Genomic DNA, 24,541 nt, shown 5'->3' on the forward strand with positions numbered 1-24,541 from the left:
GATTGCTGGATCAAATGGTAGGTCTACTTTTAATTCTTTGAGGAATCTTCATATTATTTTCCATAGAGGTTGTAATATTTTTCAATCCTAACAGCAGTGTATAAGTGCTCCTTTCTCTCCGCATCCACACCAGCATCTGTTGTTTTGGGACTTTTTGATAAAAGCCAGTATCACTGGAGTTAGGTGATATTTCATTTTGGTTTTGATTTGCATTCCCTGAAAATTAGAGATGCTGAGCATTTTTCAGTTATTCATAGGCCATTAGTCTATGTTTTTTGAAAAGCTTCTGCTCATGTCTCTTGACCACTTTATAGTAGGGTTTGATCTTTTTCTTGTTGATTTGCTTTAATTCTTTGTACATTCAGGTTATTAGCCATTTATCAGATATATAACATGAAAATATTTTCTCCCATTCTGTAAGTTGTCTATTCATTCTGTTGATTGTTTTCTTGGCTGTGCAGAAGCCTGTTAATGTAATCATGTCCCATTTACTAATTTTTGTTGTTTTTGTGATTGACATTGGGTTCTTATTCATAAGTTCTGTGCATAGGCCAATATCAAAAAGAGTTTTTAGAACATTTTCTTCTAGAATTCTTACAGTTTACTGTCTTAGGTTTAAGTCTGCTATCTATCATGAATTAATTTTTGTGAGTGGTGAAAGATAAGGATCCTGTTTAAATCTTCTACATGTGGCTATCCAATTTTCCCAGTTCCATTTATTGAATAAAGATTCTTTTCCGCAGTATATATTGTTGTCTGCTTTTTAAGAAATCAGATGGCAATATGAGGATGGTTTTATATCTTCTTTCTCTTTTCTGATCCATCAGTCTATGTCTCCATTTTTGTGCCAGTACAATGCTATTGTGGTTGCTATAGCCTTGCAGTATAGCTTGAAGTCTGGTAAAGTGATGCTTCCCAATTTCTTTTGCTTAAGGTTGCTTTGGTTATTAGGGCTCATTTCTGGTTCCATACAAAGCGTAAAATTACTTTTTCTAGATTTGCAAAAGATGACATTGGTATTTTGATGGGGATGGCATTGCGTCTGTAAATCACTTTAGTAGAATAGACATTTTAACAATGTCTGGATTCTGGCAATCCATGAGCATGGTATGTTTTCTCATTTGTGTACATCCTCTGTGCTTTCTTTCCTCAGTGATTCATAGTTCTCCATGTAGAGCTCTGTCACCTCCTTGGTTAAATGTATTCCTAGATATATTATTTTCTTTGTTGCTATTGTGAAAGACATTGAGTCCTTGATTTGATTCTCAGCTTGACTATTGTTTGTGCATAGAAATGCTACTGATTTGTATACACTGATTTTGTAACTTGAGACTTTGCTGTATTTATTTATCAATTCCAGAAGGCTCTTGGCAGAATCTATGGGGTTTTCTAGACATGAGATCATACCATCACCAAAGAGCAATAGTTTGATCTCTTCTTTTCCCATTTGGATATCCTTGATTTACTTCTCTGGCCTGATTGTTCTGGCTAGGACTTACAGCACTACACTGAATAAAGCTGACAATGGGCAACCTTGTGTAGTTCCAGTTCTAAGTGGGAATGCTCTCAGCTTTTCCCCATTCAGTATGATGTTGGTGGTGGGTTTGTCATGTAGCACAATTATAAAAGGGCATATCATAAAAGGGTGCTGAATCATGTCAAATATTTTTTCTGCATCTATTGAGAGAATCATATGGTCTTTGTTTTTGCTTCTGTTGATGTGGTGAATCACTTTTATGGACTTATGTGTGCTGTACCATCCTTGCATTTCTGGAACGAAGCCCACTTGGTTGTGGTGGATTATTTTTTTGATGTGTTGTTGAATTTGGATTGCTAAAATTTATTGAGAATGTTTGTGTCTACATTCATAAGGGATATAAGTCTGTAGTTTTCTTTTCTTATTGTGCCCTTTCCTGGCTTTGGTATACTGGTTTCATAGAACAAGTTGGAGAGGATTCCTTTCTTCTCAATGTTATAAAATAATTTCTGCAGCAAAAGTACTAATTCTTCTTTGTAGGTATTAAAAATTTTTTCTGTGAAACAATCTAGTCCAGAACTTTTTTTGTTTTGTTTTGTTTTGAAAGAATTTTTATTGCTGCTTCAATTTTCATTATTGGTCTGTTCAGGAGTTCTATTTTTTCCTGAATGAGTTTTGGATACTTGCATGTTCCCAAGAATTAGTCCATTTCCTGAATATTTTTAAGTTTATGTGCATAGAGATTTTTATAGTATTCAGAGATAATATTTTTTATTTCTGTGGTATGAGTTGTAAGATCTCCTTTTTCATTTCTTATGGAGCTTATTTGGGTCCTTTCTTTTCTATTTCTGGTTAATCTAGTGAGAAGTCTGTCAATTTTGCTGATCATTTCAAAGAATCAACTTTTTGTTTCATTAATCTTCTGTATAATTCTTTTATTATCAATTTCATTTAGTTCTGCTCCGATCTTAGTTATTTCTTTTCTTCTGCTAGTTTCAGAATTGGTTTCACTTCGTTTTTTAATTTCTTGAGATGATTTATTAGATTTTTAATTTGTGGTCTTTCTGTCTTTTTGATGTAAGCATTTAAGGCTAAGAATTTTCTTGTTAGGACTGCTTTTGTTGAATCCCACTGATTTTGATAATTTGTGTTCGTTTTGTCATTTAGTTCAAGGAATCTTTTGATTTCATCTTGATTTTCTCCTTGACCCAATAATAGTTCAGCAGTAACTTGTTTAATTTTCCTGAATTTGTGTAGGGTTGAGTGTTTTTGTTGGAGTGGATTTCTAATTTTATTCCTCTGTGGTCTGAGAAGACACATGGTATAATTTCTATTTTTTTTAATTTGTTGAGACATGTTTTGTGGCCTAAGATGTGATCAATCTTTGAGAATGTTCTTTGTACTGATGAGAGGAACACATATTCAGTAGTTTTGGGGTAGAATGTGTTGTAAATGTGCATTAGGCCCATCTGTTCCAGAGTCCCATTTATATCCAGTATTTCATTATTTATTTTCTGCTTGGAAGATCTGTCCTGTTCTGTCAGTGGGGTGGTCAATTCCCCAACTCTTATGATGCTGATGTTTACCACTTTGTTTAGCTCTAGTAGGATCTGCTTTATGAATCTGGATGCACCTGTTTCAGGTGCATAAATATTTAAGATCGTCATGTTTTCTTGTTTAATTGATACCTTTACCATTATATAATGACTTTCTTTGTCTCCCCATACTATTGTTGAGTTGAAGACTATGTTATCTGATATGAGAATGACTACACCAGCTTCCTTTTGAATTCCATTTTCATGGAATAATTTTTTCACCACTTTTCCTTCAGTCTAACTGAGTCCTTGTGGGTTAGATGAGATTTCTGGAGACAGTAGATTTTTGGCTTGTATTTTTTTATTCACTTGAGTGGGGCAATTCAAACCATTCACATTTATTGAAAGAATTGATAAATGGGGTGGATTTCTGTTTATCATGTTGGGTAGAACTTTATTGCTTTATTTTACCTCTTGGACCATTATGGTATATGCATGCTGAGCTTTGTCTTTTGGATGATTTTACACTGGTGGGTGTCTATTGTACTCATCAATGTAAAATGCAGATCTCAGTACTTCTTGCAGGGCAGGTCTGATCTTGACAAATTCCCTCAGTGTTTTGCTTGTCTGAGAGTCTCTATACTGACTCTAATATAATTCACTTTAACAATATCTTATTATTGAAGACTAAAGATTTGTTCTTTACTATTATGAATCACCATGTGATAGATATCGTGAAGAAAGTGGTATGTGTGTATGTGGGGGAGGAGGTGTTGTTTGATTTATTATATTTTCATAGGGATGTTTATAGTTCTGTCATTATAGGGTTACCTACTTTCTGATATATACCTGAAAATTGCTTTCTAAAACAGCTTATTTATTTACATTTACAATGTAACACACACATCAGTATTTAATGATCTCTTTTTCAAATAAATTACTGGTTAGATATATGAAAATTGCTAACTTATTTTTCAAATTTTGGTTTTCTTCAAGACTATTCTAAGCTATATCATCCCATTGTTTTATGTCCATTGTGCATGTTTCCTTAAATAAATTAATTTTAAACTTTAAATTTATATTATTGTATAATAAAATGTTTATAGCAACATTATTCTTTTTTATATTTTTTTTTATTTCAAAATTTTAAGGGGATACAAATGTTTTTTTTACACATGATTGAATTCTGTAATACTGAAGTCAGGGCTTTTAGTGTGCTTGTCTGCAGAATAGTATACATTGTATCCAATAGTTGTTATCCCTCATTTTCCTCTCACTCTCCTTCCTCCTTAGTTTTCAACATTCCTTACACCACTTTATGACTGTGTGTACCCATCATTTAGCTTCCACTTATTAGAGAACATGCAGTGTTTGTTTTTCCATTCCTGAGGTAATTCACATAGGACAATGATCTCCAGTTACATCCAAGTTGCCGCAAACAATACTATTTCATTACTTTTTATAGGTGAGCAATAATGTATTGTGTGTGTGTGTGTGTGTGTGTGTGTGTATGTAGATATGTATACATATTTTCTTTATCTACTCATGAATTGATGGGCACTTAGGTTTATTCCATATCTTTGCCATTGTGAATTTTGCTGCAATAAACATTTGGGTACAGGTGTCTTTTTGATATCATAACTTCTTTTCCTTTGTGTAGGTACCCAGCAATGGGATTTCTGGATTGAATGGTAAGTCTACTTTTAGTTCTTTGAGAAATCTCCATAATGTTTTCCATAGAGTTTGTATTAATGTGCAGTCCCACCAACAGTGTATAAACATTTCTTTTCCAACACATCCATGCCAGCATCTGATTTTTTTAATAAGGAAAATTCTGATAGACATAAGGTAGTATCTCATTTTGGTTTTAATTTGTATTTCCCTGATGATTAGTAAGAAATAAAGGGCATCCAAATCAGGAAAGAGGAGGTCAAACTATCCCTGTTTGCTGACAATATGATCTTGTATCTAGAAAAACCTGAAGTCTCCAGCAAAGGACTTCTAGAACAATATTATTCTTCAATGTTATTTCTTTAATAAGAGTTTCATTTTAAAAAGTTTTAAAACTATGCTTTAAAAACAGATCTGTTTTCTACATGTAATCACTACCTGGCTCAGCACAAATTTTTGTGTTAAAATAAATTACATTGTGTAACATTCCAAACTCTATGGAGATCAACCCTAAACTGCTTGTGTCTTTAAGAAAATCTAGACATGTGGAGAAAAATAATCTCCTTGAAATACAATAGATGTTAAATGCAAGGTAGAATAAGTAAGGTGCTATTAATCATAGTGTAATCTGTATTGACATACCTTCTATGAACTTTACAGGTATCAAAATAAAGTCCCCTATTATTGGAATCTTTGAAATTGATGCTAAGTAGCTGAAAGATGTAGTGACCTTGATTAATTATCTAATATTTCAGTTTATAAATTAACAATTCTAATACTGTGAATAACAAGTGACTTAATCACAATAAAGCTTAATTTCTTTATTTGTAAAATGGAATTAATAATACCTATTTCCAAGCATAGTTTTAAGGATTATGCATAGCAGTACAAATTAAGGACTTAGCACAGTTCTTCATGTAAATAAGTTTAGATCTTCATAGAAAATATTTTCTTTGCTATTGCTCAGTTTTAACATTTATATCTGATGGAATTTATTTTCCTCATGGCTATGTTACATGGAAGTTCCTCCAATATTCTACAAAAGTAATTATTTTCACTAGTATTCCCCTTGGTCATCATTTGCAAAGATGACTGGAATGAGTTTCCCAAATCTCTATCCTTTTGACATTGCTTGTATTTCCATACCCTTAAATCTAGATTTGTATTATGTTTGGCTTTGAACAATGGAATGTGGCAGAAGTTCATGATTTCTAAGCCAATGCCTAAAGAAGGCTTATATAATAGTTTGCCCTTTTAAAAAGTGGTACATTATTGAGGAATCTTTGGCTAGCCTGTTGGAATATATGATAATACAAAATAGGCAAACCATCCCAGCAGAAGTCTCTTAAAACAACTAACCTTCTAGCCAAACTCCAGAGGATTATAGGAAAATCAGTCACCTGAATACAGCCAACATTGCTGGTATGCAAAATTGCATTGTGATCCAATTAAAAAATTGTTTTAAAGCTGAGGGGTCCTTGTTAAGCAATAATAGATAAATGAGACATTTTATTAGGGATATGAAGCTTTATTCCTAGTTTCTCTGAGCTGAGCCTCCCATTCAATACTTTTTTTTTTTTTTTTGTAAAATACAAACATTTCTTGAATACTAACTATATGCCACTGAGGTCAAAAGACAAAGTAGCAAGCATCAAATCTTACTCAACAGGTTCTGGGTAATTTTTTAACTTGCCTTCCTACTGTATACTATTTCTCATCCTGCCTATTAATGCTTTTGCAATGGGTGAATTACCCTAAAGGTCATTTTCAAACAGCATTTTGTGCTTGTTTGTGTATGTGTGTGTGTATGTGCATGCACACCCCAAGGATACCAAAAACTATATTGTTCTCCCCCATCATGTCCCACAATCACTATCATGGAAAAAAAAAAAAAAACATCAAATCATTACAATGCAAAATAATGAAAGATATAATAGAAGCATGCATGGATTAACATGAGAACATATAGTACATTTTTGGGAAGAGTAAACCAAAGTTTCATAGACCAGTTAAGCAAAGTCTAGGAGAATCAAATACCCTTTGTCAGATATAGAAAATTGAGTGAGTCATTCCGGAAAATGGAAAAAAAATCATATTCAAAGAAATGGAAGGTGAATATACATATAACATGTTTAAGGATAAGGTGTAGAATCAAGAGAATGGATTTTCAAAAGATTAAATTTGAAAGGTAGACTGGGTTAGAAACAGTGGAGAGTGTGTCTTTGTTAAAGACAGCTGTGAGGATACCATTTTACCTACGAGGATATAGGTACAAATAATGTGAAAGGACTCCATCATAATTAGGCAGTTAACTAGTGGTAACAAAATAGCACTTTTTATTTGTTTTTTTTTTTTGTGTGTGTGTGTGTCTGAGACAGGGTCTAATCTCACTCTTTTGCTGGAGCTGGAGTGCAGTGGCATCCTTTCAGTTCACTTCAACCTCAAACTCCTGGACTCAAGTGATCCTCCAGCCTCAGCCTCCCAAGTAGCTGGTACTGTAGGAGCATGCCACCAAACTCAGGTAGTTTTTATAGAAAATAGCACTTTGAATATGAATTTCTACACATAATTTCATTGTATAGTATCATTATGAATTCAACTAGTGTATATTTTTATAGCTCAGTATTTTGAAGTTAAAACTTTTATGATTTCTTTAGACAGACTGCATTTTAAACTGGCTTTGACTAAAAAAAATAAAAACAAAAAACTAATACAGCAAAACAATAAAACAATTCAGGGATATAATATATGTGACTTCAGCTGAAACCATGACTTCAACTGGTGTCAACAGGATCTTCTTTTCCCGCCGCACCCATACCCTACCCACCCTCATCTCTCAGCAATCCACTGCTTCTGTGTTGATTCCATTTTCAAACAAGTTTTCCCATTATGGTTGCAAGATGGCTTCATACTACATTCAGATCCTCATGCTGCCTTTTTCTAGGTGCAAATGTATGAGAAATGTCCTAGGATTCCCATGAAAATTCCTGAGAAGCAATCTGTTTCCACTGGAGAAATATATTGACTATCTGGCTTAGTTTTGAGTTTTCCCAAAGGCTGGAGCTGAAGCTGAAACTTACAACTTGTCCTGAAGTTGGGGAAGGGGTGGGTTTCCCTCCCAAATGTGGAGGAGTTATAGGAGAACAAGAAAAGAATGCAACAATATCTACTATCTACTAACAGAATCATCCAATGAAAACCATATTTTTTGAAGAGGAAATGAAGATCTTAGATGTATAGATTTTAATAAGTCCCTACCATGGCAGAGAAAAAAATGTGTCTTGACTTCCAGCCCAAGCAGGTGTTCACATGAATAGCCTGTCTCTCTACAAGAAATTGAGTATTGTTGAGCACTGTATGAAACATTTTCTACCAGATAAAGGTAAATAGTATTTTTACAGTTTTTTATTTCAACTATATAAAAATGTCATTTAATAAAAAGTTGCCTCCAAAACCATTTTTTAAATGGAAACTTGATAACAAATCTGTGATTAATGGAAGGAACATGATTTAATGGTCCCTTGAGTTGATAATGGTATGTGTATGAGAAGTGCCTCTATTAAAATTTCTGTATCACTTTCATTGACAGATATTAATGTGTTTTTTAAATCAGGTGAGAATAACAAGATATCCAATAACTCTTTGTTATAGTTATCATTTCCTTCACTCCCCTCAAAAAAAATTTTTTTTCAGTACCTCCCCTTATAACTGAAAAGGTCTCTAAAATGTCTCCCTTTTTTTAATGGCAGAATACCAATTTCATGCTAAATGCATGAGAGCCCTCATTCTGTGGGAGCACATATCTATTAATCTTTCCTTTTTTCCCCCTTCCTTCCTTTTAAACTGTAGATTCATTCTACTTGTATTTTCTTTTAGAAACTTCACAGGTTTATTTTGTAATTATATAATCATCAATTATATTCACAATTATAGTTGATATAATATTTCTCTATTTGGGTTAGAAAGACTGCTAATGCAGCAACTTTCTTGTCAAAGAAAAGTACAAATGAAGAGTAAAATGGTTTTGTGAAATCACTTGCAAGTGACGGTGCTTAGCCTGCATATTTTTGCATCTTCTTTTAGTGTTTTTTTTTTTTATAGCCTCCAATAATCATGCATGTTTTATATCTAAGATGGTAGTCTTGGAAGACTGGAGAAATGACATACTACAAAAATGGTTTTGTTATTAATTTACTTTTTCTGCCCTTTCTGTCTACTGTTTACTACATCTTTTCAATTCTGTTCAGCTGAGAACTCAATTCTAGAGTGACTGTGTAACAGGACAGTTAGCACTTTAGTTGTAATGAATGAAGTGGAACGTGGTTCTCTCCTTTCTCCCTTAAGGGTCAATGTACAATGCCTACACAGTAGTAGTCAGTCATTTTCCCTGAGAGGAAAGGTAAACACAAATGCATTCTGAAGTCCTAGTTATTGCAATAAAAAATCTAATTTGCAAAGTGGAATGTAGAGCAGAATCATTCAGGCAAGATTGAGTGAAAATGAAGAGGAAAAGGAGATCTCTTTTTGCCAAATTTAGAGTTTCCAAACTCTTCTTAGTCTACCAATATTGAGAGTTCTTAAATATATTCACTTTTTCATGATTTCTATTTACTTATTATTCATATCTTAATTCATTTTCTTTGCCCTCTATTGGGATAGGGAGAGAAACAACATGGAACACTTAGAAAGAAAAATGGCTCTAGGGAGACAACTAGGCAACCATCAGAGCAAAAAAGTCCTACTCCCTTTCTTACCTGTGCACTGCCCCCATTAAAAACATTTGCCCACTCAACTTTATCTGAGGTTCTGAGACAAAGAGGTAGATGGACTATATCCAGCAGAACAAGTGTGTCCTACAACCCATTTTTGTAAGGCTTTATTGAAACACACTTCACCCATTGGTTTGCATATTGTTAATGGCTGCTTTCACGTATCAGTGGATGAATAGTTGTGACAGAGATCATAAGACTTACAAAGCTGGCTGGGCACAGTGGCTCATGCCTGTAATCCTAGCACTCTGGGAGGCTGAGGAGGGAGGATCACTTGAGGTCAGGAGTTTGAGACCAGTCTGAGCACCACTCTCTACTAAAAATAGAAAGAAATTAGTCAGACAACTAAAACCATATAGAAAAAAATAGCAGGCCTGGTGGCACCTACTTGTAGTCCCAGCTACTCGGGAGGCTGAGGCAGAAGGATTGCTTGAGCCCAGGAGTTTGAGGTTGCTGTGAGCTAGGCTGATGCCATGGCATTCTAGCCCAGGCAACAGAGCCAGACTCTGTCTCAGAAAAAAAAAAAAAAAAGAAAAAGAAAAAGACCTGCAAAGCTGAACTATTACTATTTAGAAATTTACAGAAACATTTTTCAAACTCTATTAGATTATTATTATATTTGAACTTAATTCACATAAATTACATAGTGTACACAAATTTAGTTTTAAAAATGCAGCATACAGTACAAAAATTCTTTGAATTTTAAAGGAATAGATACTGGAGGGAGGCATTGCATCTGTAGAATTTATTGAACATGGTAGAAAAATGTAAGCATTCCATAGCCTGTTTAAAACAGGAAATACATACGTTATTTTATGGTTAGAGCTCTTCCATAAGTAGCAGTCTTATGAACACATTGCTGGTTGATGATGGTTGTGCGTATTAGAATAAAATTATTCCAAATACCGCAGTAACTTGATTATAGTAGGATCCCCCACAAAGGCATTTAAGATAGTACTCAGTAAACGCAGATGGACCTGACATTTCACTGGAAAATCAAGCACTTATTAAAATTTAATTATCTGTAATTTATAAATTAAAATCATGTATTAACATTATACTCACAGCAAATCATCTATGAGTAGAGGAAAATTATACAAAGACAGATTATTTGAATCATATCTTCCAACAACAAAAAGAAAACAAAACAAAAAAGACAACTTTGGAAGAATACAACTTACCCGATTCTTTATGACTTGCCCTTAAGCCTTGCCAGCACTAGAATATACACTGGAATTCCCTCAAGTACTGCTCTCTTATCATCACATAGTAATAATACAGTATTTTAGCAGAAGACCAAGATCATACTCTAAAAACCATTAGACAAATAGTTTTCCATTTTCTTCTTGAAGAGTCTATTTCTGCCAACTATGTGACATTTTGTCAACTCCTTACCCTCCCTGCGTCATTTCCTCATCAATGAAAGAAAAAATTGTAGTCTTTCCTGATGTTTAATAAAGATACCAGCAAGTGTGATTAAATTAGTTGCGTTAAAGAAATGTGAATATTAAAGAATGCATATTTTTTTCTTTTTGGCTCTTTCATCTAAATTTTTAAGGTTGTATTAATTTTAGATTGCTGGACTAACAAATTACAACAAATTTAGTGACATAATAGCTTCAATTTATTATTTTACAGTTCTGGAGTTCAGAAGTCCTAAATCACGTTGTCAACAGTGTTTCTTCTTCCATTTCTTTCTGGAGGCTTTTTGGGGAGAATTAATTTCCTTGTCTTTTCCAGCTTCAATAGCCTGTCTTCATTCCTTGGCTCATAGCCTCTTCCTCCACCTTCAAAGTCTACCATCCCAAATGGTACTTCCGTTATCACATCTCCTCTCTGACTTTGCTCATCTTGCTTGAACCTCTTGTAAGAACTCACCCAGCTAATACAGGATAATCTCTACATCTCAAGATCCTAATTTAATCAAATCTGCAAAATTCCCTTTTCCATGTAAGGTAACATTCACAGATCCCGGGGATTAGAATGTGGACATCTTTGAGGGTAGCATGATTTTCTCTACCACAACATTTTTCTGATTTTCTGACATGATGGTCTTATTTCTCATCTTCCATCTCCTTCTTCCTGTCTCTCACTACCAATCTCTGGGGTCCTACCATAGACAGAAGTTTCCCTTACTTCAACCTCAGTAGGTCAACAGCTTAATGTATCACCTTCTCCCACATCTTGGCCCTCTTGCACTCCACAGTGGGTAAATATACCATTTTCGTTAAGTTTTTTGGGGGCTCTGATTCTCATTATCATTGATTTTCTTCCCTTCTCCCTAGTCCCTACCTCCAGTTAATCAGTGAATCATGCCAAATCTAACTTCTTGTATATTGCTTAATGCTATCTATGGCCTTCTCTCTACACTTGCCATCACCTTAGGTTCAGCTTCCAACACTTGTTATTAGGTAACTGTAACAGCCTCTAATGAGATCAGTGCCTTTGATTTTTTTCGTCTCCATTCTAGAGCATTTAACAGCATAGATATAATGATCATTCGCAAACACAGATACGATCCTGTCACTCTAATACTTATAATCTTTTAGTGGTTCTCTGTGTCAATATAATGTTTGAGCTCTTTGGCTTTGCACATAAAGTCCTTCAGAACTAGTCCTCAGCCAGCTCTTGAGGATCATGCTCTTGTCAATCACCCTCACCTGCAACCCACTCATACCCTGTTCTGTCCACACTGAACTGTGTATAGTTCCTTCAGCATGCCATGTCCTCTCCTGTTTTCAGGCTTTTGTACAAAATGCTCACTTTATCTGCAATACTGTTTTATTACCACTCTTTCATCTAGCTGACTGACACTCGAATCAGACACCTTCTCTTGGGAAAAGCCATTCCAGACTTCTCTAGGCTTTGCTAGTTGTCTCTCCTTTGTACTCTTCTTGGTCCCAGTGCATAAGTATATCTTAGCCTTATCTTTAAGAGACTTTTATTTTCAGGTAACAGAAAATCTATACAGACTGACTTAAACAATGAGGGAATGTATTACTTAACATAGCCACAATGTATGTCATTATCAAAGCTCTGGTTCCCTCTCTAAAAAAAAAAAAAAAAGAGTTTATGTATGCTTTGTTGTGTTGTCTTTATTTCCTATTTTACTGTCCAAAGAATACAAGGTAACTACAAAAAGAAAAATAGAGTATAATGTTCCTTTATTCAAATCTAAAAGTGAAAGAGAAAGCCTTTCTCTACTTATTTTGATTGGACCAAGTGGACCAATGGCAGTTGCCAAAAGAAAGCTATAACCTCATGCCTGAATTCATTGCTAAGTCAAGAAGAAATAGAGTTACTAAACTTGACTTGGACCAGTTTTCTCATGGTGACAATAATGACATTTGAGGTCAGATAATTGCTTGTTCTGTGTGCATCATAGGTTATTTAGCAGCATCTTTGGCCTCTACCCACTAGATGGCAAGTTGTAACATTGAGCAACAGGAGACATTGCTAAATGTCTCGTGGAGGGCAAAACCACTCCCAGTTGAGAACCACTGGCTTATACCAATGAAGACATATGTCCAGAGCCTTGGCCTCATGAAGAAGTTGTAGAAAATTGAAGAAAAGTAGGGCTGTATTCAGAAGAACAAGTAAAAAATGGACACTGGGTAAGTAATTTACAGTACGCACTCACTGTATTATAATTATTTAGCTGTCTGTCCTCTACTAGAAAGGACACTTCTGGAAGGCTTATTTTGTTTCTTGCTTTCCTTATCTCCAGTTATTGGCATATACTGCATTCTTAATACATTTTTTTATTAAATTGATGTATGAATTATGCATTGGGGAAGGGATTTTGTTAGTGTTTTTTCCACACTTCTATTGAACAAGCCCTATAACATTGCTTACATGAGAATCTATACTTTCAAGGGGGAAAATGCTTTCAGATTTATAATCAAAGTTATAGAAAACACAATTTTCTGGTTGTAGTTGATGATGACAGAACAATGAAGTAGAAGTGAGGAGTGAAGAAATGTGAGGTTACTATTTTTAAACATGGAAAATTTATCCAAATGAAGAAAGGGAGTATAATTAGCATGATGGCTGCATAAATACGGGAAAGCAGATTTAGCCACTTACTAGTTGCTCTGACTTAGGAAGCAAAAGTTGAAGTTGTGTTTTGTGACACAATAGGTCACTTTTGATTTCTTTTTCCTCCAAACAAACGATTCTTTTTTTTTTTTTTTTTTTGAGACAGAGTCTCCCTCTGTTACCCTGGCTAGAGTGCCATGGAATCAGCCTAGCTCACAGCAACCTCAAACTTCTGGGCTCAAGCAATCCTCCTGCCTCAGCCTCCCGAGGAGCTGGGACTATACGCATGCGCCATCATGCCCGGCTAATTTTTTCCATATATATTTTTAGTTGTCCATAAAATTTCTGTCTATTTTTAGTAGAGACGGGGTCTTACTCTTGCTCTGCCTGGTCTCGAACTCCTAAGATCAAAGGATACACCCACCTTGGCCTCCCAGGGTTCTAGGATTACAGGCGTGAGCCACCGCGCCCGGCCTTCAAACAAACCATTCTTAAATCACTTGTCCTCATGTCCTAAGTCAAAGCTTGGCTGCATTTGTGAACATTGGAATACACGACTACATGAATACATGAATACATTTATTCATTTAAATGTTTGGCTTAGCATAAACATAGCCAATAATCTATGAATCAGCTTTTCACTGGGGAGTCACATGGATTTTTCTCTTCACCTGCTTGGTTTCTCTAGTGACAAAGTAATTAGTTTCCCAAGCTCTCGAGTTGTTGAATTTAATTAAAAGGTTAGTATATGACAAAGCAAACTATAATTTTATAATTATTTACTCTTACCCTACAAATATTAGCTCTGTAGAAATGTTCAGAAAATTTGAAATGCATTATAATTTCAAAGAAGAATTTCATGTAAATTAATGGGATGTTATGACTGTAAATAACATTTTAATTTACTTTAATATTTGCATTTCACAAAACTTTGCAAAATGATGTAATTTCATTATTACTGGCCAAGTTTCCTTCTTGAAACCTGAAGGCATGTTGGCCTTCCTTCTAGGTATCTCTCTGGCTCATTATTTAGGTATCAAGCAATTTGTCACAGCCTGAGTTTCCGCTTTCATTTAATAACTGAAACGTAAATGTTACGATCAAAAACCACTGGTCTGTTGCGCAGTGATCCATGTGAGAACAGTGAACTTATGTCTCCGTAAATTTGTTAGTCATCTATGAGGAAAAGCAATGCTGACCTCGTAATGTCAAATCCCATTTAGAGCTGGCGAATAGGTTGGATGAGGTACTTGATGTCTTTTGAGCTGTATTAAGAAATACAATTCAGTGTAGGAGGATGAAAGCCTGGGTAAATTAATGTGGAGATTGTAGCCAATCCAAATAATTTATAGTTGAATCCTATCTTCCAGAAGAAAAGAATGCAGTTAATAAAGGTTCTGACTTGAGTAAACAGTTTCAGGCAAAGCATGTTTTTCAGTAAGTACTTGGAGTACTAACTCTGACCTTCCATCTTCACAATTTCCTAACTGTGACTTTTTTCTAAAATTTTATTAGTAAGAAATCGTTTATGGCTTTTACCACAAACAGGAATTTCAAGCTCATTGGAAGGGCATAGCCTGGTTTTAAATATTATTTTGCAAGTCTGGTTTGATGGATTACACAGACACTCTCTAAGTACATCTAGTCTGTTTTGTGGCCTTTTGAAAGCTACATTTATCAAGCCAAAAGCCAATCATCAAGTAAAACTAACTTTTAGGCCTTGTAACATTTTAATATCATCAAAGAATAAATACGATTTAACTTGAATTTCTTTCTTCTGCCATGGGAAAGACGACATTTCCCAAAATTGGAACCACCATATCTTTCAGAGTAGAAATTTCAAGAGAGCAGCATCACTTGATGGTGAGCACATTGAACCTATCTATGCAATAGCTGATTTAAGAGAAAAAATAGCAGTATCGATAAATATTGGTTGATTAAGTTTCTGTATTGAAAACCTGAATTTAAAATTTCTTCATCCATTGCCTGAAGGCTCTCATAATTTCTCCCCTTAGATAACTGCAGTAACCTGTCTTCTGTTTCTTTTCCCTCCAAACCATCAAACTTTTGATAATTAACCTTACAATTTATAAATCTAGTTGTATGGCTTCCTGTTTAAAATCTTTCTGAAATTTGATAATGATTTCAATGGCTTTAGCTAACATACAAACTGATTATCATGACAAACAAGACCCTTCCTTATCTGAGTTCTGCTCCCTGCCCCCCTCTCACCATCTGTCTTCAGTGGACTAACTGAACCACTTTTCTTTCTCCACGTTTACCTTGCTCACTCATGCTGCTGTGCCTTTGTTCCCATTGTTCTACTGGTTTAAATGAAATTCTCTTAACCATTGTTCTTTTCTAATAGTCAGATGCAAGTGTCTTTCCAAGTCCCTCCATGTGCTTCTTAGATATGCAAAACATGCAGTGGGTACACACATTTCTTGTGATGTAATGTATTGTGAGGGCTGATTTTTTGTTCTTTCCAGCCCATTAATGAATGAGGTCCTCAAGGGCCTGGCCATGCATGGCAAATGCTGGATCAGGGTTTGCTAAGTGAAGGGATAGACAAACCATGAGATGATAGCTGTGTGCTCTCTTCATGTGCTTTTTTATGATCTTTCCCTCATCAGGAGAAGCTACCACACTACCTTCAGGAGGTTTAAAATTATTATAGCAGAAATGTTTATTTGTAATGCTTAATTTTAGCTGCAACACAGACTCTTAAAAATAAAAGATCTAAGATAACCGTTAATAGAAGATAATTGCAGCTATCATTCCTTCATTGAGTATAATGGAGTTTAGGAGTTTTTGATCTCCACACTTGGCTGAGTATTATAATATATACCACCCATTGTTTTTCATTGCCACATATCTCATTCTGTGTTGTTTAGGGAGACATGGGATCTAAAATATTTTGTTCACATTTAGTTTTGTGAAATATCCTTTTCTCCATTCTTTGAGCTTACAAGAATGGTGTGCCTATCATTTTAATTGGAGCAATTAATGTTCTTTTTATGGTGAAAGACTTTTATTTTTCTGCCTAACATAGTACTTTCTTAAGTGTCCATAATTCTAGGGAGGCTCACCAATGTCATGCTGCTTCCTCTAGAGGAAGTTGATAGATAGAAAGATAGACAAATAACTAAAGAGAAATGTTTTGAGGAAAGGCTGATAGAGCTTACACCAAAACAATAGACTGGAAATATGTTAAAGGAGGAAATCGACTATGTTATTCCTCGGCTCTGGGATGACAGCATATAAGTAACCAGGGTTGGGATTGGAGGGTGCACAGAAAGGAAAGACAGGATGTGAACTTTAGGGAGTTGGAGCTGGGACTGGAAAGTGTCCAGCTTGGAAAAGTTCAGTCGTGGTGCAGGTAATATTGGAGTTATAGGAGACAACTCTAAGAGCTTAGTGAATGCTGGAATGAAGTACCCACACATTCCACAACGTGGAGGAACCTGGAAAACATTACACTTCGTGAAAGAAGCCAGCCACAAAAGACTATAAAAGACCAATAATGGTCACTATTCCATTTATATAAAATGTCCAGAATAGGCAAATCTACAGAGACAGAAAGTAGATTAGTGTTTTCCTAGAAGTAGGTAGGAGAAGAATTGTTAGAAACTGGAGAGTGATTGATAATGAGTACAGACTTTGTTTTTCTGGTGCTAAAAACTTTCTAAAATTAGATTGTGCTGATAATTGTACAACTCTGTGAATATACTAAAAATCTAAATTATAATTTAAGTAAGCAAATTGTATAAGAAAATATTTCAATAAATCTATTTTAAAAAGAAATTAGCATATGTGACATGATTGCTCTTCTCATTGTTCTCCTTTTGTTCTTTCTAGGTCTTTCTCAACTGCCCACTTTTACCACCTTGGAAGGGAAGGTAGTGGTAGTACTAGCGGGAATTCTTCTAGCATCTTTCCCTGGAAGAGGGAAAGATAATAAAGTAAAATAATAAAAATAATAGAGCAAAAATAAAGCAAAAATAATAAAGTAAATTTACTTGTTTTACAATAAAATGCAACATTAGGGAAATATAAATGAATGCTTTAACATGTGAGGTTGGTAATATCTGATTATATCTCTTTTATATTTCATTATTTAAGGAGAGATCTCACAAAAAGTTTGAGGAAAGTGTTTTGTCCTTTTGGGTGTTACTTTGTTTCTCCTGATTTTAAGATTTGGACATAATAACTGAAATTATTATGAAAAGATGTTAAATGTTTGTGATTTAAACATGAAGACCACTGGAAAAGGTGGGTACACTTACATTCATTGGTTGGAAAAATAGGCTCAATAACTGTGATAACCTGGGGAACATTGGAGCAAAGGCATTTATATCCTGTTTATCTCAAGCACAGAGCCAATCTGGAACTCTAATTCCTTGAGAAGATGATAAATGTTTTCTGCCAGTCTTTCCAACTGAACAAACTCTGTTTGATTGGTATTAATCACTTCCGGCAGGGGATGCTCAAGCCTGCTAGCTGAATTCTAGGTGAAAAATCTGTCATCAGGATCACATAATGAAGTGAAAGTGTAAGGAATAAAGAGAAAAAATATTTCCATTTACCTAGTTATCAGAGTAACTGTCAAGTTAAATAAGATATGAACTATCTATGTTCAAATGAACAGTAAAAAGTACCAATCTTTAATAAAATTATTTTCCCTCATTTTTTACTTAAAAAGCAGAAAATGACACAAATAATAATCTATGAGCTGTTTATGGTAGAAGGATATCCTTCATTTTCTTAAATTCTCTGTGATTTCAGAAAATTCTCCTAAAACCAAGTTTTGCCATCAGCAAGCACATATATATAAAGAGCATGTGAACAAAAAAGTCCATTCAAAGATGGAGTAATCTGGAAAATAGAGCTTGAGATGATTAAATAAGATTTAACAGTCTAAAAATTGTATTCTGGCTCAAAAATGTCTCCTTTTCATAATTTGACTGGTTTTTTATTTTTATTTTATTTATTTATTTATTTTTTAATTTTGCTATGTCATATTGCCTGAAAAGTCAGCAGTTTAAAATTTCCCACTGGAAAAGCAAAAACCCCTGGGTATAGTGTGTGAGGCTCTCTTCCATTGACTTCTTAAAGTGATTCAATATGATTATTATCTTCCTAATACCTAGGTAACAACAGCTAAATTGTGAGAATTGCTTTGTTTCCTGGAGCAAAATTCAAGCAGAAATTGTAGTCTTTTATTTGATGAATCAACTTACTTTTTCCTCATTTTGTGATAAAATTCACATACATTATCCTTTGAGTTAAAGAATACTTTAAATTGTGTGTTAAAAGTGACTTAAATGCACTCACTTCAATCAGTATTTTGAGAGAGAGATGGAACATTTTTAAAAAAGAAAGTGGTTAATTGATGTTCAATGGACACCTCCACTATTCCAATGATTAGTTAATTGTACTAATTCTTCAGTTGCACCTTGAAGCTGTCACTCACATTTGCAGGTTAACTAAATTCAATCCTTTTGAAGTCAACTATTTTAAAGTGAATGAGGAATCTAGGTGAGCCATCTATGGGGAAGGAAAAAGCACTCTATTTTGAGAATAGTAAAGAGAAATCAGCAGTTAAATTCAACTTCCTCTGTAAAGATAAGACCAGGGTTATCCTTATAGCATTGACTGATATTTAAATAAATGTCTGAAAGTTTGAATGTTAAATAACAAGAAACAGTAAAAAAATATAGAAAACTAGACTTCACTTCTAGTAGAAAAGATAGTATTTGTTCTTTTGAAGATTCTATTTTTTATCTATTTTAGTGCATTTCGATATGTTTAAAACTGGTGTGTTTTAAATTTTTTTCTACCTGTTTGTTTCTCTTAAACTAAACTTCTAAAAATGGTATGATTGCTTTCCAACAGCTGATACAAATATCCCAGGTTACAGAGTATTTGATTAGCATTTGATTATTTAACCTTTTTAAGTTTAATTTAATTTAAATTGAAGCGTAGTTGAGATGCTTATTTTTCCCTTTAATATCATTCAAAATTTATCATTTAATTTTAAGAAGCAAGAGCTTTGCAAGATGTCTTTCTTAAGATGTTGACTATGACTATTAGTCACGTGACTTCTGCTTCTTAACATCTTATAATAAAACATTTTTTTTCAGTCTCTGATTCCCAGAAGCTGACCATTAATTACCATCACCTTAGGGCATCTTCATTTCAGCACTGAAGTATAGGTGGCCCATTTTCATCCTGTAAAACTGATTAAAGCAATTCTCAAGCCTTAAATTCTTAGGTTTTTCAGGTTATATAATTGAATTGTTATAGGCTGTGAAATAATTTACTTAGTAGGTTGAGGCTTTTTAATTAATTTATTTGTAATCTAAGGTCCAGACAGGGGTTGACCTCTGGCAGGTATCAGAGACCTTGCTTTGCAAAGAGCCTTAAAGCACTATGAGGATAGCTAGATGTCTGGGACAACTGGCATGCGATTACCACAATTAATGATAGGATCCAGCCATAAAGGAGAGCTCTGGGGTTGTGGGGAAAAGAAATTATTATACCACTTTGGCATGATCAGAAAATATTCATGTGGAAAGTGCAGCAGTAAGACACTGAAGAAACACTGCAGTGTAGTCTGAACGCTTGAACTGAGTTTCACTAAAAAACAAAGAAAGATTATTTTTAAAAAGTAGGACTTTTGAAGTTGAAAAAGGCAGACTTAATAAATTCATGCATTTAAAAAAGTCCCTTTGTTCTGTTAATCTATTTTATTTTGTAACTAATACAGATTAATAATTTTTTTAAAGCATCATGAAATAATGAGATTCATTACTTTGATAACTTGTAGGTGTTGCTTGATATTATTATATTAAGTCTTTTCTCTGTTTTCTTCAACATTAGACATTCCTACATGCATTAAACACTATTTGATCATAGGCCAGTCTTTAAATTCAATTTATGTACACTATGCTCAATTTTTATAAAGCAGATTATACTTATGTTTATTGGTTTATAATTTTTATGTTTTATATTTTCCTTATAGGGTCATAGGAAGAAAACTATGTTTGTGGTTGCCTTGGGAAAAAAAAAATAAAACTGATGAATCTATTATTGTTTTCTCTATTTTTTTAAGTACAATGTTCAAAAGTAACGATACTAATTAAAACAAAATAATTAGTAGCTGCAGATCTTAAACTGTCAGGTAGATAGCGAGGGATTCCAGATCTCCTAAGGATGAAAGTGGGTGCTGTTGTGGTTCACCCCCGCTAAGTGGGCTTTCAGAGAGGCTCATGGGAGATCCCCGTGCATGGTAAGATTCAGGTCATATAACTCTTAACTGTCCGGTCAATGCGGTTCCATGGTGACATCTAAGCCATGAGGGAGGTCCCTATGTGGGCACTATAAAACAAGACCCAGACCATAACTAGTCTCTCTCTCTCTTTTTGCTACCACAAGGGGTCCGGTCATCATATGTGGTATATGTATCTTGCTCTGTAAACCGCTATCTTGCTCTTGCTCTATAATCCTATCTTTCTCCCTGTCAATAAACTTCACCTCGTCACCTCGTGCTTGCCTTACTTTGGTGTGTCTGTTATTCTTCATCCATGAGCACACCAAGAACTGAGAACAAAGAACAAGATTGCCACACTCGACAAGATCAATGATTTTTCTTCTCAAATTCTTCATTTGGTTATGGCCTTCTTCTGAAATGTCCTTCAGATATTACTTTTTCTAGAGAATTCTTTCTCACCATTTGTTTCTGATGGATAGGATACCTTGTCATTTGTTTTCAAACTACTAATACTTAATTGTATCATAGCATTTATCACATTTAAGCTCTTGTAGGACAGAGTTCTTATTTTATTTTTCTCTGTATCTTTTGAGCCTTGTGCGATTCCTGGCATATGGTGAATCCTCCACAAATACGTGTTTAAAGAAGGGTGAATTGGCCTCCATCCTCAATACATTGTACGTAGGAAACAAAAAAACATTCAAACACTGGTGTACACAACCACTCTTGCACACACAGACACTCCTGCTTGTACTCTCTCCCTCTTCTCTTTTGCTACATCTTACCAACCACTTCCAATCAATGTTAAAATTTGAATTCTAAAATGTCTCTTTATAGTAGAATTTAGCATTCACTTCTGGAATATTTATCATTCTTGAACACATTTGCTATGTTTGGGAAAATGTCTGTCCTTTGAATCCTGTAGAAGGATTCTACACCACCAGGTAGAAGCAAAAAAATCCAGCTTCCCTACTCTTCTTTGTGTCCAGGACCTGTCTGTAACAATTACATAGACTTGTTTGAGGGTCTGATTCAAAAATAAGCAAACTGCATTAGGAGGCTCCGTACAGAATCCTTTGTATTGGTTAGTGGCAATGGCAGAGGTGCCCGGCAATGATTATAAGGTCAAGATCCAGGCACACAGGTAGTGACGGTATTAAACTTGAGTTGCTGGCAATAATTCTTGTTGCATATCACCTACCGCTCAATGGATGCTGTGGCAGAGGAATGTTATCTCATCAGGTCAACTTGGTAGCTAGTTTTTAGCATCGTTACTGAAAGCTCAGCTGGGAACCTGTTAATAGTTACCTATTAATAGCTTTTCTCAGTATTCTTTGAGCTACTTAATATCCTTTTAATAAACTCACTTTCTGCTTAATCTATTAGTCAGCTTTTGTATTTGCATCTCACATACTGAAAGTACCTAAATACAATCCTTTTCTCCAACCCTGATAATGATCAGGTCCTTATGGCTCTTAATCAGCTTCTAACTGGTCTCCTCTCTATGATCGTCCTCCTCTCCAACATACCACATCAGCTAATTTTCAAATAGGAAACTTATCATGCTTGGTTTTTGTTTATTTAATGTATCTGTTACAATTATAATATGATATGGTTTACTTATTTTAATCATTTCACTAAAATAATTTTTTCCTTGTATTTGCTATGAAAATCAACTTGAACCTACTATAGTTGGTCTTTTGGTTGTAAAAGTATGTGAGCAATAAATGAATAATATAAAAATATAATAACTGAGGCTTTTTATTTATTGGGTCTGTTTTTAAAACAGAAGTGGATGGTTGAGGGAGAAGCTTGGGGGAGGTGGTCTGGCATCATCAAAGGGTCAGTCCTCCATCTTCTGGGTTTAAAACCTGACCTAGTCTTTGTCTTCCGGTTTATTCGAATGATGAATATCAACACAGTAAACATGACAGGAGACTGATCTTAAAAAGAAGAATGCTAATTTCTTAGCTTAAATGATAAAAGCTCCAAGTGAAAAAAAAAAATAGTTGTGGCTTGAAGACCAGCATAATCTCTCCCTTTAGGCAAAACTCCATGGGGAGTATATTGACAGAATGTTGCTCTTAGCTGGAAATCAGAACAAGACCACCCATCCTAATAATTTAAAGGTTTCCTGGTCCCAGACTCCAATGTTCACATCTATAAGGGCAAACAGATTGTCATGAAGATTGAATACTTGATTTCCTCTCAAAGAATATGCTCTCCCCAGATAGTGCTCTAAGGGGCTCTAGTTTTCACCTGGAAATGGCACTTCTTTGTGTTCCTTTTCATTCTATCTCTTTAAGGTGATGTTGGCTATCTCAGTTAGGATCCACAGCGTCTTGCTTCTACAGATTAACTCTCAGGTGACATTTTATATCCTCTACAGTTTTAGTCTTGTTGCCTTATATCTTAAAGGAGATCAGCAGGTTTATGTTTAGTGTTATAATTATGTTTATCGTTAATCTCCATATTTCTTTGCACACATGTAGTTATGTAGTTTATCAGAAGTTAGTTATTAAAGTTAGAAGATAATCACACATGATATATCATTTTTTTAAAAAATCAAGCAGCTTTTAAATCGTAACTCTTTAAATTTTTCTACTGTTAGTTTCCAGTGCTAATTAAATAATTGTGGAATTCTTTTATTTAAGACAGGTTGAAATTTGTTTGTTATGCTTCTTCCTTTCCTACACCACCAGATTTGATGAGGATTGTTTGTCGCATATTATCTAGCTAAATTACCATAAACTCTCTTAGAGGTAGACATTATCTTTGTTTAAATATGAGGTAGTTGGCCTGAGGCCAAACTACTTGTACATACCTTGTTACTTTTAATCCTTCAATATCCTTTTAATTTGTAATTTGAAACTCCATAATTTGAAACTCTCTATCTTATTTCACAGGCCCAAGTGTTTCTTATTTATTTATTTTTGCCATAAAGATTTGCCTTCATCATTAACTTTCGGCTCTATGCCATCTACCTTCTAGGTATACTGTAAATTGAATCTTCTAAGTTCTGTTTCACCAGGTTGGCCGTTCCCTGGCAATAACATTGTTTAGGCACATTAATTGAAGCTTACACTCTAACAGCATTAAAATAAGAGCTTTTTGTGTATTTTTTTTTTTTTTCCAAGTCTGTCTGTGTTTGGATGGTAGTTCCACCACAGGATGCTAGAAGTAATAATCACTGGATAAAGATATAATAATATTATTTTTTTTCTCTTTGTACTTATTTATTTATTTTTTCAGGTTTATTTAAGAAATACCTGTGCTACCTATACTAACACTTCCCAGAAGCAATTGCATCTAAATTTTAGTAGGTCTGACTCTGGAAAAGGCTTTATTTAGTCTGAAGACAAAGAATATAGCTGAAGACTGTAACTCCTTGAGGTCTTAACAATTCTAACTTCTCTATAATTGCATATGTTTACTCCTGAATACTTATCGAGCAACTAGTATGTGCTTGGCACTGTTATAGTGCTTGGTAATAAGGTCAAATAGCAAATTTTTGAGAACTTGATTGTAAAGTAAAAATTGGACCAAGTCTGATGGAAAAACATTTATGTCTGCATATTCTGGATTTGATAACAAATAAAAAGAATATTTCAGGCAAACCTTTCTTTTTCCCTACTTGTTAGAAAAAAAGTATGAAATTAACTCTCTGTGATTCTGAAAGCATTTACATTTTGGAACTAATTTGTAATATTGAGTTGGAAGTGATTATTTGCTAATGAAACAGATAATAAAAATAAGTAAAATGGCATTGGGGCATACT

Source organism: Eulemur rufifrons, chromosome 7 (assembly GCF_041146395.1).
Source record: "Eulemur rufifrons isolate Redbay chromosome 7, OSU_ERuf_1, whole genome shotgun sequence".
NCBI classification, from domain to species: domain Eukaryota; kingdom Metazoa; phylum Chordata; class Mammalia; order Primates; family Lemuridae; genus Eulemur; species Eulemur rufifrons.